A 6,172-nucleotide genomic window follows, 5' to 3' on the forward strand; every position below is an offset into this window, starting at 1 on the left:
GTATATGTGTGTGTGCATGTATGTGTGTGAGTGTATATATATGTATGTGTGTGAGTATGGGTGCATGTATGTGTGAGTGTGTGTGTGTGTATAAATCTGAGGACAATCTCAGGTGTCATACCTCAGATAGAGCTCTAGTTATGTGTCTGTGTCTATGACAAACATCACATGTCTCTACCTCACTCACTATCTTCTTTATATAGCCTAGGACACAACTGATGAGAAGTCATGCTGACCATGGTAGACTTCGAACTTCTCTACCAATTAATAATCAAGACAATCCCTCACAGACAAATCTGTTCTAGACAGTTCCTCAGTCTGGGCTTTCCTCTCAACTTACTTGAGGCTGTGTCAAACTGACTGTCGATTCTAACTGGAACAAGTGTTCTCTACCTTTTTCTTTGTTTCAAGACAGGACTACTCACTGGCCTGGAGCTTAATAGGTAGGGTAGACTAGATAGCTACAGCCGAAGGAAGCCTCTATCTCTGCCTCCCCCAGGGCTGGCATTACAAGTGTATGCCAGCACCCCCAACGTTTTTATATAGTCTCTAGGAATCAAACTTAGATCCTGCTGCTTTCAAGGCAAGCATTTTACTGACTGAACTATCTCCTCAATCCCTATCACAATCATTTTTAAATAAGTAGTCATTTAACCTTGATCCTGTGTAAAAGGTCTACACCTAGAAAAAACCAAGAGTTCTGAGGTGATTTTAGAGCGTCAATAGACTGATCGGCAGTTGCTTTCTGCTGAGCTGCAAAGGTAAGGAGACCTACTCCAAAGGAGTAGGTGTAACGAAATCAAGGAGATCAAAGGATCAACAACCAAGATGAAGTGTCAAACATACGGGAGGCAGGGAGCCTGATGCAGAAGGTTCAGCCAAGAGAGGGTGGAGACGACACAAAGGCTTGGTCGTGGACAGGAAGAGACTCAAGGATGCTGGGATGGGGGTTATACTAAAAGAATATATATATATATATATATATATATATATATATATATATATATATATATGTTTTTTCGAGACAGGGTTTCTCTGTGTAGCCCTGGCTGTCCTGGAACTCACTCTGTAGACCAGACCAGGCTGGCCTCGAACTCAGAAATCCACCTGCCTCTGCCTCTGCCTCCCAAGTGCTGGGATTAAAGGCGTGCACCACCACCGCCCAGATAAAGAAATATTTTAAGGAACACTATTAGAGATGTGCACTATATAGTGAGTGAGATTCTTGTCAAATGCAGAGGTAGACTGTGTGACTATACAGCAGTGTTCCGTGTCCCTGCTTTCTAGGGAAGATTGATCATTCTCTCCATCTCATTCATGTAGGATCTCAGAGTCTGCTGGCCTTGAAGTCATAATGGGCCTGGTAGTTATTATAAGTCATAACCAGTCTTCCTGGTCCCTCAGATTTCTCATATGAACCACTGCACATTCTCCTTGGTGAGCTTTTAGGTTGAAATTTTTTGTTGCACTTTGAACTTCATGTATCTCAGCATCCACACCTTTCCCTGGATGTGAGTGCTAGGACCTTATTTCTACAAAGAAGTCTTCTCCCCTCTTCCTATATAATCTCTTCATAAATCCCTACAATGTTAACATTGACTATTACTTTTTATTCTTTTCTCTTCTCTGATGAGATATTTTCAAATGACCTCTCAGAATTCACAAGTCATTTTTTCTCTGTTTGATCAAGTCTGATAGTTTTTATTCTATACTTTCATCACAGCATCAGAAATTTTGCTTACATTTGAAATTTTCTAACTTTTTATTGAACTTCTTCTTTTTGTTCATTTATTTTGTGATGTCCTTGAGTTGTCTATATTCTCTGGTAGCATTAGACATCCTTAAAAATCATCATTTTCGAATTCTTTGTTCGGCAAGCCATAGACACACAGTTCCTTATGATCGATTGGTTACTGGAAAATTATTTTGGTTCTTTAGTAATAGCACTTTTTATTCTTGCTTCTCTTCTTTGAAAAAGACTTTCTTGCTGCATTTGTGACTGAAGAAGAGGTCACCTTGTCCAGCTTTTACTGTCTTCAGAAAACACAGTGTTCACTAAACAACCCAGTGGGAGATTCTGGAGATCTTTTTTTTTTTTCAGGCTTTCTTCTGGATAAGCCTGCTCCACACCTCCTGTCTCCCTCGGGCTAGTTCCTAAAACCCTATGTACTCTCTTGATTTTACAAAGCCTAGCTGGGTGCTGGAAGTCTCCCTTTTGTTTTCCTAAGGCAGGTGCCCTGAAATGCTCATGTAAAGACAGCTGTGCACACTATGTGTTTACACTGATACTGATGTCTGCAGGTGTGCGCTCAGGGAAACAGCCTTTGGGTGGGGCTGAGGCATGAAGGTCATGAATCACACCCACAGGCCAGTTGCTAACCTACAGAGTTGATCTCAGGGCCTTCCTGTGGAGTCTGCGGGTCACTCAGTAGAGACTGTGCCTCTCTTTCTGTTCCTGCTGATTGCAGTTATTTCATCGTTACCTTTAAAGTCTGGGTGGACTTATTGCCCACCTTGTATTCTCACTTCTCTCTGTGGGTGGGAAACACTGGTTAGGGATGGATTTCTTGTGCTTTGACCCTCTTTAGTGTTTCTGGTTTCAGGGCTAAGGGTTTTCCTTTTGCAAGACATTCTTCAGCTTCATTTTCTCTGAAGCAGGCAGTGTCGTCTGTGAGTAGCTATGCTACAGTCAGCCCTTCTGCAGAGGATGATCACAGAACGTTTCTATTTCACCATCTTGCCATCACTCCCAACTTATAAATACAAAGGAGCAGACTTTTTGCTTGGCTGAAAGGCTACATGGGGATGATTGCTAAAGCGAGCCAGACTCCTTATCTTTATTCTGGGAAACCGGTTTAATGAAATAACCATTATGAAACACCTCAGAGTACCTTTAGTAAACCAGCAGAAATAATCTTCATGCATAAAACCTGTATCTAGTCTCACTGTGCTCTGGGCACTATGCTATCTGCTGATGGTGCAGATAGAAAAAAGAATTTTCTCTTTCCCTTGGGCATGCAGGTATAACAGTTCAAACCGATGCAAGGTATGTATGTACTGCACATGGGAGGAAAGTCTGTAAAAGCTAGTGGAATGTTAACACAAAAGAGGGAATTACTATCCTCATTAGTAGACAGAAAAGGTAGAGTCCGAAGCTGAAAGTGTAGTCCTAGAGCTGTGTTTATAGGGGTGAAATCCAAGCCAATGACAGAACGTTTGCACATTAGTTCCCTCATCCTGAAGTGATAAGGCCAACATACAGAACAGACAATGCTACGTGCACCACACAATTTTGTTTTCATCTTGAACATCTTTCCTGGTCCCCTTGCAATGAAGAGGAACCACGTATCACAAAATGTTGTGATACTAGTCATAGATTCCACCCTATGTGGTCATCTACGTGCTTGGTCCTCTCTACCAAAGGCTGCTATGTCTTAGTCACTGTTCTGTTGCTATGAAGAGACACCATGACCAAGGAAACTCTTAATAAAAGAAAGCATTTAACTGGGGGCTTTCCTACAGCTTCAGAGAGTTAAAGATTATTATCATCATAGTGGTAAGAGTAGTGGCCATAAGGCAGGCAGTTAGGCAGGCAGCACACATGTTTTAAAGAGACTGGACCTGGGGTGGACTTTTGAAACCTCAAAGCTGACCCCCAATGACACATCTCCTCCAAAAAGGCCACACCTCCTAACCCTTCCCAAAAAGTTCTACTAACTACAGACCAAGCATTCAAATATATGAGCCTATGGGGACCATTCTCATTGAAGCCACCACAACAGAGATGTTTCAACCCTGTTGTGAAAGGCTCTGGGATGCCTGCATCCCTAAGCTGGCCAAGGGAGCAGTCCTGAATGAGAAAACAAAATATCAGTCTCACAGCGACTCTGAAACTCCTTTGATGCAAGAGTCAGCCTATCCTGAGTAAAACACCTTAACTTCACAGGCTGATTGGAGACATACTGCGGTAAAGAAATCATAGAACCCTCTCAATAACTTATAACCATTATTGTACCCATAGTCATGTTACAAAGAAGTGAACACACATACAGGTAGAGTGAAATGGGATTTGCTGGGCAGATAGATGGAAACTGGACTCACAATAGCAGGAGTAGGAATTTTGAGCAGAGTAGGGAGAAGAAAGGCAAAGAAAGGAAGCTAGCCAGGTGTTGTGGGGATCATAGTACTAAGGAGGCTGAGCAGGGTGGGGGTGAGGGTGGAAGATGAATGGTCTCTATAGCAACACCCTATCTAAAACAGAGTTTTCAAAGAAGAAAAGAATAGAGACTGGGTATACAGCTCAGTTGGGAGAGTACTTTCCTAGCGCTAACAAAGCTCTGAGTCTGGTCCCCAGCCCTGAATCAATTGGGCTTGGTGACACATAGCTGTAACCTCAACAGTCAAGGGAGTACAGGCAGGAGGATCAGAAGCTCAAGGGCATCCTTAACTATGTGGTACATTCAAGGCCAGCCTGGGCTATGTGAGATCCTGTGTGAAAAGCAAAAACTGAAATTGAAAGAAAGAAAGAAAGAAAGAAAGAAAGAAAGAAAGAAAGGGAAAGGAGGAAAGGAAATGGGGGAGAGGGAGGAAGAGACATATAGGGGGGACACACACACACAAAATCCCACAGTCAAATAGTGGCCACTCAGCAGCCAACCAGTGCTGCTAGGAGCAGGGTGGCTCCTGCTGACAGCTGCTCACAGCTCCCTGCTGTTTCTCTCAGTCCATTCCAGATCCAGGTGGAGAAACATGAGTCCCTCATTTGTTATAAGCTGATGAAAGCTCCTTCCTGGACACTTGTTTTTACTACTTGAAATGTGTTTCTTTCAGCACCTTCCGGTCACAGGAACAGTCTTAGGAAGGGAAGGGAGGAGAAATCTCCATAGGAGCTGACTAACAAAGAACAGAGCTCCCTTTGTGTCTTGGAGCCAGGAGGAAACAAAGGACAAATGTGCAGGCTTCTCCTATGGGCCACTCTGAGCAGCAGACAATTCCCTGGTCCTACAGTTGGTACCCACGGCTAAGCAATAGTTTTCCTTGGCTATTTTGAGAAATGCTGTCCAGGTTGGCTAACCTTTGCAAAGTCAGCTTTCTAAGTACTGAGTCTGTGAGATAGTTAAGTATAGGTTTTGCTTATGAGATAAAAAGAAAATGTCTTCCCATCTGGAATGAACCCAATTGAACTCATTTATAATACAATCTTATCAATAATAACATAATAATAATGCCACATATCTGATAACCCAGTTGTTGCTATTTCCAGACCAAAAAACCACTCATGCCCCCAAAATGGGAAGTGACTAAAACAAAACAAACAAACAAAAAGTAACACAAGATTTACAAAATGTTTTCAGTGGTATAGTCTTATTCCAGAAATTCTGTCCAAGGGTCCCCTGCCACCTACAGGCCATAAGGCTTTCTTTCCCAGACAGTCTAATAACATAGTAGGCATTGGGGACCCATGCTTTCAGCATCCAGGGAAAATTAAAGTTCATTATCCCTCAACACCCTTTTTTTCCTGAAAAGGAAATCATATCTACTTACATGTGTATGTAATCAAAACCTGCCTTTCTATGGCATCAGAAAGACACAGCATCTCAGCCTAGGAGGAAGATTAATTAATCCTCAAACTGAGGATTAGAACTGAACCTATAAAAAGACCTATTCATTCCATCAGGGTTCCAGAGAAACCCATGGTCCAACTGTCTGTTGACAGCCTGTTTTTCTTTTTTTTTTAAAGTACTCCTCACAACTGCTGCTAAAGATACATCTTCGTCCTATTAAACAAACACGGAAGATATGAAACCAGCACAGGAGGAAATGTCAAAAAAAAAAAAAATAACATTTATTAAGCACCCACTTCTGAGACAAGGGTTTTCTAAGTAGTATTTACTCATTCCTTCCATTGATTTAATCTGAACAAGAATCTTGGCATGCTCCCAATGGAAGTATTTTTAATAAATTTTTTGTAAGTAGCAAAAGCAATTTATTAAGTATACTATTTTAGGACATCAAAGTCCTCAATATGTCCAATATATTAAAATCTGACCTCCCTGTGTGCTCTAGAGAACATACAGTTTCTGTCTTTAATCCACACAAACAAATCTTAGAGATATATCCTTTCTTTTCATCCTGTGATATGGATGCTAGGTTTTGTAGGTGGGCCTTTCCC

Source organism: Arvicanthis niloticus, chromosome 14 (assembly GCF_011762505.2).
Source record: "Arvicanthis niloticus isolate mArvNil1 chromosome 14, mArvNil1.pat.X, whole genome shotgun sequence".
Classification (NCBI taxonomy): Eukaryota; Metazoa; Chordata; class Mammalia; order Rodentia; family Muridae; genus Arvicanthis; species Arvicanthis niloticus.